Genomic DNA, 12,517 nt, shown 5'->3' with positions numbered 1-12,517 from the left:
TGGTTTCATTATTTCACACACATTCTTCTGACCCTGAGGTTTTCTCAAGAATACGCAGTTCAGGGGAGCACTGAGACTGGGACAAACCACCAGTATCCAAAAAAATGGTACAGATTGTTTCCTCTTATTGAGCAATTTTGGGGCGAATAGTGTTGTTTTGGGAAAAAGGATAGAAGAATTTACCAGTCCCCATGTGATGGTCTCTCTTTCCTTTCTGTCAAACTGCATTCCTGTCTTGTTTTATGGCACGGATTCTGGACAGAATGCAGCCCCCCAACCTGGTCGAGGGGGTGCCAAGACTGTGGGGTCTGCTCCCTCTATAGTTGTAGAAATCCCCCCACCCAGGGTGCCCCACCCAGATCCAATTGTCTTGGATCTGGGACCAAATTGGCCTAATTTATAATAATACTTTGATATTGATGACTTGCTCAACAAGAAGAGTCCAAGGAGGAGAAATTTTAAAATACAAATACATCTATATATATATATATACAAAGGCTGAACATCTAATGTGACATAGAATTAAAAAAAAACCAAGTCATTAAAGAAATGATTATTAAAAGGCAGAAACTATGTGACAGCAACGTCCCTTTAGGGGAGCAAGGTAGTCGGACAGAAGAGCAAATTGTACGTAGGAGAAGACAAATCAGGGCAGCGGAGCAATAATGCTGAACTAGAATCTACCCGGCTTATTATTTCAATAAGAGAGGTCATTGGAGAGATACTGTAGTGTCCTCACAGGAAAGTCTTGCAGCAAACAATCAGCTTTATATAACCGTAAAATACACAGAGTGCAAAAGGAAAAAGGCACTGAGTTCTACAGGTCGGGGAATATCACTCATGCATTATAAGGGATAATGTACCCCCAACTGTAAATGATAAGGATATTAGCAGTCACTGAGGGGTTCTGTGCCCATATAAAGGCACAAGGCTGCAGGCTGAGTTATACAGGGAACTCTGAGTATCACTCATGCATTATAAGGGATAATGTACCCCCTACTGTAAATGATAAGGATATTAGCAGTCACTGAGGGGTTCTGTGCCCATATAAAGGCACAAGGCTGCAGGCTGAGTTATACAGGGAACTCTGAGTATCACTCATGTATTATAAGGGATAATGTACCCCCTACTGTAAATGATAAGGATATTAGCAGTCACTGAGGGGTTCTGTGCCCATATAAAGGCACAAGGCTGCAGGCTGAGTTATACAGGGAACTCTGAGTATCACTCATGTATTATAAGGGATAATGTACCCCCTACTGTAAATGATAAGGATATTAGCAGTCACTGAGGGGTTCTGTGCCCATATAAAGGCAGTTATTATTATCTAATATTACATTACTCATTATGCAAGTTATCCTTGGCTATTGTGCATTATACACAGGTAACTGCTAATGGAAAGGAATAGGATTGCAGAGCCACCAACAATTTTCACTCTCCAAACTAATTTAATACTTGCACATTCATGTCCCAGGGATGGAAATTCACTTAATAACAAATGAAAAAGATGCAGGAAAAATTAAAACAAAATTGGTATTTTATGCATCAACATATATACACACACAGTGCATGTTTTTTTCTATTTATTTTGCACCGTATTAGCTCTGCGAGGAATACAGTCGGTGCTAATTATAAATGCAATTAACAAGTGGCACAAAAATGGGAGACTTTTTCCCTGCGTGTTTGAACAGATGAATACCAGCGCCTTGCGATGAATCCAAAAGCTACGAATGAAAGTCGCTCATGTCTGACACTCGCAGTTTCAGAGCCTTGTGGGGGGGAGTTGAGCCATGGGGCAGGCAGCGGATGCTAGAAACAGACTTTACAGACTTTTAGGACCTTTGTCTACAAAGAAAATTATACTATATATATATATACATATATATATATAGTCTGCAGAAAATCGGCACTCACCACATCATAGACATTAGCCGGGTGCTAACCAAAAAATACAAAGCACATATATATAGAAAGCACTCACAGCAATAGATATAGAAACAGTCCGTTTATTCAGCCACCGCATCTACGCGTTTCGACCCCCACAGGATCGTCATCAGGATGTATATATATTGGATAAAGGGGGTCTAGTTCTGCTTAGCTTGACTGGTGCCCTATTAACAATAATGATCGTCCTCTGACTCAGCACCCCCCCTAGCAGAAATGTTTTTGGAACCCCCATGACTAGCTGCCCCCCTGCACCTCCCTTATTGCTCATTCACAGCTCGCGGCAGACAGCATAAGGAGACAAACGTCGTCTGATATGGGGGTGAAGCTCCAGGGTGCCAGCTCTTGGCTCTGATGTCACGGGGCATAGCAGTGACATCACAGGTGCTTTTCGGGGCAGAGCAGTGACATCACAGGTGCTGTTCGGGGTGGGGCAGTGACATCAGGGACGGGGATGTGATGTGGTCGATCACTGCACCAATCATTAAGATTCGTGTCTGGATTGTTTTCATTTGGAAAATTGGGCAGGCAGTTTCCTCTCCATAAACCAGACTATCCAGGTCAAAACCAGACAGGTGAAACCCTATCCAGACTTTTAGTGGGTCACAGCGAAGCAGCAGCTGCATACAGCGGGAAAGCAAATCCCCTGTGCCCTAATTTAATGTTGTAACGGACAGTTGGCTAACCTAGGCGCTGCACCTGTGCCGATAGCCACAGCAACCAATCAGCCATTTGTTATAATAAAGCTAGCAAGCAAAAGCACAAATCCGATTGGTTGCTATGGGTAACTGCACTGGCGCAATGCAGTACAATATAAACAGTACAATTACATACAAATACTGGACCCTTCTCAAGAGATTCCATCTATCGGAATATATACGCCATGTACCATATGCACTTAGGGCTCTGGCACACGGGGAGATTAGTCACCCGGGGCAAAACTCCCTGTTCGCGGGCGACTAATCTCCCCGAGTTGCCTACCCCTGCCATCCCACCCGCGAACATGTAAGTCGCCGGTGGAATGGCAGACGCGGCGGCGCGATTTCGCGCAAATCGCCGAAAAAAACTCGCAAGTCTTTTTCAGCGATTTCCTGAAGTCGCCCCGCCGCGTCTGCCATCCCACCGGCGACTTACATTTTCACCGGTGGGATGGCAGGGGTAGGCAACTCGGGGAGATTAGTCGCCCGCGAACAGGGAGTTTTGCCGCGGGCGACTAATCTCCCCGTGTGCCAGAGCCCTTGAACGGTAACCTTTTAGTATGTTATAGAATTGCCTATTCTTTGGAACTTTTCAATTGGTCTTCATTTTTTATTGTTTTTGAATTATTTGCCTTCCTCTGCAGACTTTCTCCAGTTTTCAAACAGGGGTCACTGACCCCCAGCAGCCAAAAAACTATTGCCCTGTGAAGCTACAGTTTTATTGTTATTATTACTTTGTATTACTTATCTTTCAGTTTAGTCCATCCTCTATTTACCTTCCTGTCTCTCTTTCATCTCACTGCCTGGTTGCTAGATTAAATGGGACTACTAGCAACCAGATAGCCGCTGAAATTCCAAACCGGGGAGCTGCAGCACAAAAAGCTAAATAATGCAAAAACATAAAAAATGAAGACCAACTGCAAACTGTCTCAAACTTATTATCAAGGTGAACAACTGCTAACATAGCCATGAATCCTATAAAAAGGCAATGTAAATAAATATAGAATACAAGTCTATAACCCATGTAAATGAATGGAGGGGGCGGTGTTGGCGGTAAAGGCTTCCCCCAGCCAAGCCAGAACATATGTGTAATACACGGTGCACACCGGCACTGGGAAATGTATAATTAACACTGTAGCATAAACATGACAGATCCCAATGAGAATGTTTTCACACTCCCCCTTCCCCTGAACCTCGTTACATCAACCGTCGGCGCAGAAACAAAGCAGTGGGAGAAAAACGGAAAAAAAAAACTAAAAAAAAACCCAGGGAAGTGCAGGGAATGTTACGGGCGAATCACGGCGGAATTGTAACGGAGTCTCATTAAAGCGACGCAGACAATTTAAAGCGATGCGTTCAGTTTCTCGGATACAAATGGAAAGGGGAGGTTGGAGGGGAATCTAATCAGGAACACGGCGTTACATGGTTGTTGCTACACTGGAGACGGCTGTTCAAACAATTATTGTATGTACAGATGCCTGTATTAATGCTGTCTTACTACAACTCCCAGCATCCCCCACAGCCTTTGCATAACAAGCTGAAGGCCTAAAAACAGGATACCTTAAGTGTATATACTATAGATATTCAATAATTATATAGTTAAATATATACTTTGCCCTTACGGACTTACGGTACCACAAAGGTCCCCTGGGAGGCCAAAGGTGCCCTCGGCTATAAGAACAAGCCACATTTTTGGCTATTATAAATCCCTAATGAAAAACTGTTTTGGCTTTCCTTGAACTCACCCAAACCCCCCCCCCCCCTTTTACATTACATTACATTAACATTTATTTATAAAGCGCCAACATATTCCGCAGCGCTGTACAATAAGTGGGTTACATACATTGGACATACAGAGTAACATATAAAGCACTCAATAACCGATACAAGAGGTGAAGAGGGCCCTGCCCAAAAGAGCTTACAATCTAAACAGAGTAATTTGTTAAAATGAAAATAATGACCACTGTATAAACAAACCCCTCCTTGTTTTTACAATTACAGGACATGTTAACCCCAGAGGTCCCTTGGGAGGCCAAATGCACCCTCGGCTATAAAACCAAGCCAACATTTTGGCTATTATAAATGGAAAGCTGTTTTGGTTTTGCCATAACTCACCCTTAAAATAGAGTAATTTGTTTAAATAAAAATAGTGACCTCTGTATAAACAAACCTCTCCCTCCCCTAAGTTGCAGCCTTTGGTAAGCTTTGATATAAGGAACGGTTCATTATACAGAAGGCTTATCTACAGACCATCATCTGCAGGTCATTTGTTTTACTAACTGCTCCTGTGAAAACAGTGACCACAGAAAACAGAACCAGGTTGAGGAAGGGAGCGGGGAAAGTGAAAAGTGAAAGTGGTTTCAGTTGTTCACAGAAACAGAAAAAATACCTATTTGTTGATCAAAACAAAAAGTAAGTCCTGCAGAAGCCCTCTTCAATGAGCTTGTGTTGAAAAGAAAGGTACACTTCCCCTTTAAATTCTATTTATGAGGGTACCGAGCCCACACACGCTCCGGTGCTGGTCCGAACGGATCTGATGCACTGCACACAATTACAAACAAGCTGTAAAGTCCTGGGCTCCCCAGCACCATCCAGCACTGTTCAGGAATAAACAGAACTCTTTCGCTGCCCCTGGTCTCCTGTTGTTCCACTGCAGTAGATCACAATATTTCCCAGGCACATTCTATACACACAGGGGATTTGAAATACCACCGTTGGATACTAGAGAGAGAGACGGAAGAGTTGGTCCCGTTCTAGAAGGCGAGGAAACCCAAGGCTACCAGTAGTAATACTCTAAGTAGAACATTGCTGCTTCTATTGAAGTTTTGGAGTCAGGAAGGATTTATTCGCTTCACTTTCTGGGGCTCATTGGGGGCAGCTTCAGATGGGGTTTACTTTGCCTTTCCCTAGGCTCGACTAGGAGTGAGGGAGGATTCATTTCAGCAAAGGGTTGAACTTGATGGTCACTTGTCTTCCTTCAACCACAGCTGCTATGTAACTCTATACATACATGGTACCGAACTGCAACACAGTAAATGACCCCCCTCCCCGAAAGCATAGTCAAGTTCATTAACTCTTTGTTGCCCTCTCCAGATCTACTTACAGACAGGAAAGAGCAAGTTTAGTAGATGACCCCCCTCCCCGAAAGCATAGTCAAGTTCATTAACTCTTTGTTGCCCTCTCCAGATCTACTTACAGATAGGAAAGAGCAAGTTTAGTAGATGACCCCCCTCCTCGAAAGCATAGACAAGTTTATTAACTCTTTGTTGCCCTCTCCAGATCTACTTACAGATAGGAAAGAGCAAGTTTAGTAGATGACCCCCCTCCCCGAAAGCATATTCACATTCATTAACTCTTTGTTGCCCTCTCCAGATCTACTTACAGACAGGAAAGAGAAAGTTTAGTAGATGACCCCCCTCCCCGAAAGCATTTTCACATTCATTAACTCTTTGTTGCCCTCTCCAGATCTACTTACAGACAGGAAAGAGCAAGTTTAGTAGATGACCCCCCTCCCCAAAAGCATAGTCACGTTCATTAACTCTTTGTTGCCCTCTCCAGATCTACTTACAGATAGGAAAGAGCAAGTTTAGTAGATCACCCCCCTCCCCAAAAGCATAGTCACGTTCATTAACTCTTTGTTGCCCTCTTACGATCTACTTACAGATAGGAAAGGGCAAGTTTAGTAGATGACCCCCCTCCCCGAAAGCATAGTCACGTTCATTAACTCTTTGTTGCCCTCTTACGATCTACTTACAGATAGGAAAGAGCAAGTTTAGTAGATGACCCCCCTCCCCGAAAGCATAGGCACGTTCATTAACTCTTTGTTGCCCTCTTACGATCTACTTACAGATAGGAAAGGGCAAGTTTAGTAGATGACCCCCCCCCTCCCTGAAAGCATAGTCACATTCATTAACTCTTTGTTGCCCTCTCCAGATCTACTTAAAGATAGGAAAGAGCAAGTTTAGTAAATGACCCCCCCTCCCTGAAAGCATAGTCAAGTTTATTAACTCTTTGTTGCCCTCTCCAGATCTACTTAGTACAGTGCAACTTTGTCAAATGTGTGTTGGTTCCATACAATGAGATACAGAAAGTACAAGGCATGGAAACAAATGGATAGATATGGCCCATGGCACACAAGGCGCATTCTCCACCAATCGCCAAATTCCATTTCACTAAATAACTGGCTGCATGGCTACACTCAAGTTTCAGCTGGACCCACAGGGCCATGGGCATAAAGTGTCATCCTGTGTGTCCTCCCAGTCACACCCCAAATCATAACAAACAATATTCAAACTATCACAATCTGGCAATTGTGTCATTACAACATAGCAGAGACCCATTCACAGGGTCAAAGCACTTAGCATTGTCTTTGGCAAAAAAAACCCCCAAAACTTTGGGGGCCCTGTGATTTACAAAAGTCACTACCAGGGTCAAACTTTATATTATATTGTCCATTTTGCTGTTGTCTGTCTTATACAGATTGCTCTGAGAACAGATTAACCCCCCGAGTTCATCCTAAACTTAGAAGATGCATTGAGAGTAGGTATTGGCTGGGGTACCCTGAGGTATAACTATGGGGTAACTCTGGCTACAGGTTACACTCTATTTAAGTATCACTTACCCCAAGTAATCAATATACTTTGTTTATTAATAACACTGGGCAGCCAGAGAGGGATTAGAATTGATATGAGGGTAACTAGTTAGGGAGGGTTAACCAGAAGGGGCACGCTGGTACATACAGCCATATGCCAATCACCAGTGAGACACAAGCAGCCCTTAATGACACACAGCGGGTCTGAACAACAGAACGGCACATAATAACAGCACCGGCTGTGTAAGCAGCGGTGGGATCCGTGGCCAGGCAGGGTCACTTCCACCCTCTCTGTGCCCCCTCATACACATATTACTCGTGGGAGCCAAGCTGCCAGCCTGTGACACATTCCGTGCGGGGACAGACACGCCAATACATCTGGCCACATGGCTCTCTCTCTCTTATGAATGAGCGGCTGGATTTCACATGCCAACATCCAGGGAGGGCAGTTAAAAACCTGGGATCCTGTTACACCAACAGTGCCAACCCGGCTCTCAAATGCCCAATATCTCAAGACTTGGGCATCTGCAATATTAGCTGGGGTAGTCCGATGCCCATGGGTCCCATCCAAACACACTAAGTGTTTATTGCCAGACATAATATTAGATATACGGATAATAAAGGCATGCAGAACCTTAGCAAATGGATCAATAAAACTGGATACGTAGATGACGAATATACACAGAACTTTATCAAGTATATTTATAGGATTAGACAGAGACAGACTGACACTTTGGGAGAGGGCACGATGAGACCTGCCAAGGGGCCCCCAACATCATAGGGGTGCCCTGTTTAACAATTATTAGATATTTTCAATATATTCTACAGGGATGACAGGCATAAAACCAGTAGGACAGAAATGCCCCCCAACTCCAACGTGGGGCTCCACTAAATCTGACGCAGGGGTTAATAAGTGACTGTACAATAAAGCCTATAGACAAAAGCTGAAATAGAACAGACAGTCCATCCCTAGGATGTACATATATATACAGAGAGAGGAGATACATTGGCTGCACTAAACAAAATCCCAAGTCAGGGAGTTGCCTGGAAGAGACCAGACACATTATTATTATTGTTAATATTATAAACCCCCCCCCTCACCCCCCCAGGGCTGGATTCTTACTGCCATCCAAGCGGCTAAAGGAGCCCAGTGCCCCTGTCAGGTGCCAGTTGGAGGAGGTGCCAGCAGCTGGCACAGGGCTCTGGCTGCCCATGCTACCCCTCTAGGTGTTGGTACATCTCTCCTCCCTGGCCTGACAAGCAGGAAGTTCTTTTTTCTCCTTTTTTTCCAATAACCTCCCTGTGTCTCTCCTTTTTTCGCCCGCAATAGCGCAGGCGCAGAGGACCATTAACATGCACTTAATAATACACAGGAGATGAAGGCTGCCTGCTCCCCCCCAACATCAACAGGAGCGATCGCTAACATGTTCCATAGGGGATGCGCTGCCCCTGAGCCCCCGTCTGGCTCTCTGTGTGCCCATTGCCTGTGCAGAGCGCAGCCGCTTACCTCCGCCTTGTCAGCAGCCCCTCTGCCCTTGGCTTCCAGTAAGCGGCGGAGAGAAAGGCAATAGATGAGGCTGAGTTTCCCTGTGCAGTTGCGATGTTCCAGTCTGGGTGTCAGAGATCCCTGGGGGGTTACAGGCTGGGGGGCTGCCTTAGCGCTCCTGGGCAGCTGGATGGAGCTGCGTTGCGGGGAGCCCGGCGTTGCTTGCGGCTGGGGCAGAGCGCTGTGCCGGCTGAGCGTTCCGGAGCTGTTGCTGCTGCTGCTGCAGGATCAGTACCATGCTCGCTTCTGGCTCCCTGCTTCTCTGAGGCTGCTACTTGCTGGATGGGGGCGGGTTCAGGAGCGTCACGGCCGGGAGGGGGACTCCTAGCGCACAGGGGGCGATGCGCACACTCTTCCCTGCCAGCAGCGCACACAGGCGCAAAGACTGCGCACCTGGCAGGGCATTGGGCAGTGTCCGACTGGGAATTACCAAAAAACCTTAGACCCTAGCACCACTCTCCTAACTATTTTTCCTCCTTTCCTCACCAACCTCTTTATTCTCCCAGTCTCTTTTATTTACATGCTAGCACCTATTCTTCCATCTATTTCTCCTCTTTATTCCCATTCAGAAATAGAGATGTAGCGAACTGTTCGCCGGTGAACTAATTCGCGCGAACATCGTGTGTTCGCGTTCGCGGACTTTTGCCGATGTTCGCCACTTTGGGTTTGCCGCGTTTTTTTTTTGGCGCCGCGTTTTTTCTCCTTGGTTTTCCGCTGCGTTTTTTCCGCTTCGTTTTATTGCCTATGCATATACATAGGAATAGCTTGCGGTTTTTTTTTTTGGCATTATTTTTTGGCGTTTTTTTTTTTGCGTTATTTTTTTGCGGTTTTTTTGGCGCTTTTTTTTGGCGTTTTTTTTTACAAGTATTTTTCAGAGAAGTTTTTGCCCTTGATCCCCCTCCTGAATGCCACTGTCCGGGTGGTGGCACCCTTTAAACAACTTTAAAATCAGTTTTCTGGCCAGAAATGGCTTTTCTAGGTTTTAAAGTTCGCCTTCCCATTGAAGTCTATGGGGTTCGCAAAGTTCGCGAATATTCGCGAGTTTTGGCGAAAGTCTGCGAACGGGTTCGCGAACATTTTTGCGCGGGTTCGCTACATCCCTATTCAGAAATAGGGAATGACTATGAAACAGGCCAATTGGTCAGGAGCAGGAGGGTCCACTGACACCTGGGCCCACCGGGAGTTTTCCTGGTATCCTGGTGGGCCAGTCCGACGCTGGCATTGGGTTAGCGGGATGGGCGCAGGGGAGGGCGCTGGTTTTTATGCACTGCTTAAAGGGTAGGTAAACCTCAACAATGGTGTCTAATAGACCAGTGGTCCCTCAACCTTTTTCAAACCAAGGACCGGTTTCAAGAAATTTTTCCAAGGACCTGGAGTGGTGGGGGGGGGGGGGCGCAACTAGTGCATAGTATATAATTTAATTATTACATATATAATATAAATGTAATATTTTCATTTTATATTATGCACTTTATTTTTATTATTATTATGACTACTACATTATAAAGTATGGTACAGCTAATCATAATACAAAATCAGTGGGAGACCTGAGCTTGTCTCCCTGCAACTAGATGCGCCCAGCCCCTTTGCACGTCTTACTCCCATCTAAGTGCTGACATCCTCTGCCGGTTAGTATGGAGCTTTAAGTAATTTGGTCCTTGTCGCAATCAGTAGAAAGCTTCCTGGGCTTCGCATATAATGGCTGTGTAACACATCGGCGAGTTGGGATCACAGGTAATTGGGAGCAGAGGTGGCCGGTTCAGCACAGCCCACGGCCCAGCAGTTGGGGACCCCTGTAATAGACAATACCAACATTTGGTCTAGATGGAATCTGTATATCTCTACGATTTAAAGGGACATGGGTCTCCTCAATTATCATACACATTGGGGCCCATTTATCAAAGCACAATTGTGTACGATTAAGAAATATTCATATTTTTTCCAATTTATAGAACTTTGCGTATTTTCCACAATATTTTTGTTCATTTCTGTGACTTTTTCATGCTTTACGTCAATTTGTGTGACAATTTTGTAGTTGTCGCAATGAGTAGGAAAGTTTCGGATTCATTCAAGCTTCGGTATTGTGACTTTCCTTGGGCCAGGTTGGAGCTGCAGAGTGCCATTGAGCCCTATGGGAGACTTTCCTTGGGCCAGGTTGGAGCTGCAGAGTGCCATTGAGCCCTATGGGAGACTTTCCTTGGGCCAGGTTGGAGCTGCAGAGTGCCATTGAGCCCTATGGGAGGCTTTCCTTGGGCCAGGTTGGAGCTGCAGAGTGCCATTGAGCCCTATGGGAGGCTTTCCTTGGGCCAGGTTGGAGCTGCAGAGTGCCATTGAGCCCTATGGGAGACTTTCCTTGGGCCGGGTTGGAGCTGCAGAGTGCCATTGAGCCCTATGGGAGGCTTTCCTTGGGCCAGGTTGGAGCTGCAGAGTGCCATTGAGCCCTATGGGAGACTTTCCTTGGGCCGGGTTGGAGCTGCAGAGTGCCATTGAGCCCTATGGGAGACTTTCCTTGGGCCGGGTTGGAGCTGCAGAGTGCCATTGAGCCCTATGGGAGGCTTTCCTTGGGCCGGGTTGGAGCTGCAGAGTGCCATTGAGCCCTATGGGAGACTTTCCTTGGGCCAGGTTGGAGCTGCTGAGTGCCATTGAGCCCTATGGGAGACTTTCCTTGGGCCAGGTTGGAGCTGCAGAGTGCCATTGAGCCCTATGGGAGACTTTCCTTGGGCCGGGTTGGAGCTGCAGAGTGCCATTGAGCCCTATGGGAGACTTTCCTTGGGCCGGGTTGGAGCTGCAGAGTGCCATTGAGCCCTATGGGAGGCTTTCCTTGGGCCGGGTTGGAGCTGCAGAGTGCCATTGAGCCCTATGGGAGGCTTTCCTTGGGCCGGGTTGGAGCTGCAGAGTGCCAATGAGCCCTATGGGAGACTTTCCTTGGGCCGGGTTGGAGCTGCAGAGTGCCATTGAGCCCTATGGGAGGCTTTCCTTGGGCCGGGTTGGAGCTGCAGAGTGCCATTGAGCCCTATGGGAGACTATCCTTGGGCCAGGTTGGAGCTGCAGAGTGCCATTGAGCCCTATGGGAGACTTTCCTTGGGCCGGGTTGGAGCTGCAGAGTGCCATTGAGCCCTATGGGAGACTTTCCTTGGGCCGGGTTGGAGCTGCAGAGTTCCATTGAGCCCTATGGGAGACTTTCCTTGGGCCGGGTTGGAGCTGCAGAGTTCCATTGAGCCCTATGGGAGACTTTCCTTGGGCCGGGTTGGAGCTGCAGAGTGCCATTGAGCCCTATGGGAGGCTTTCCTTGGGCCAGGTTGGAGCTGCAGAGTGCCATTGAGCCCTATGGGAGACTTTCCTTGGGCCGGGTTGGAGCTGCAGAGTGCCATTGAGTCCTATGGGAGGCTTTCCTTGGGCCAGGTTGGAGCTGCAGAGTGCCATTGAGTCCTATGGGAGACTTTCCTTGGGCCAGGTTGGAGCTGCAGAGTGCCATTGAGCCCTATGGGAGACTTTCCTTGGGCCAGGTTGGAGCTGCAGAGTGCCATTGAGCCCTATGGGAGACTTTCCTTGGGCCAGGTTGGAGCTGCAGAGTGCCATTGAGCCCTATGGGAGACTTTCCTTGGGCCGGGTTGGAGCTGCAGAGTGCCATTGAGCCCTATGGGAGGCTTTCCTTGGGCCGGGTTGGAGCTGCAGAGTGCCATTGAGCCCTATGGGAGGCTTTCCTTGGGCCGGGTTTGAGCTGCAGAGTGCCATTGA

At 46.9% G+C, this 12,517-nt stretch overlaps 1 protein-coding gene across 1 annotated transcript in view; it reads right to left on the bottom strand.

Moving 5' to 3' along the window:
* The window catches only part of klhl29 (kelch like family member 29), a 580,607-nt gene extending 571,566 nt beyond the window's left edge, over positions 1-9,041 (bottom strand). The window contains exon 1 of the mRNA XM_002935976.5: positions 8,741-9,041. The gene's annotated coding sequence lies outside the window, so the exon portion shown is untranslated. The remainder of the gene's footprint in view (positions 1-8,740) is intronic.
* Between the last annotated feature and the right edge of the window lie 3,476 nt (positions 9,042-12,517).

Source organism: Xenopus tropicalis, chromosome 5 (genome assembly GCF_000004195.4).
Source record: "Xenopus tropicalis strain Nigerian chromosome 5, UCB_Xtro_10.0, whole genome shotgun sequence".
NCBI lineage: Eukaryota > Metazoa > Chordata > Amphibia > Anura > Pipidae > Xenopus > Xenopus tropicalis.
This window is presented reverse-complemented; position numbering and strand designations above follow the sequence as displayed.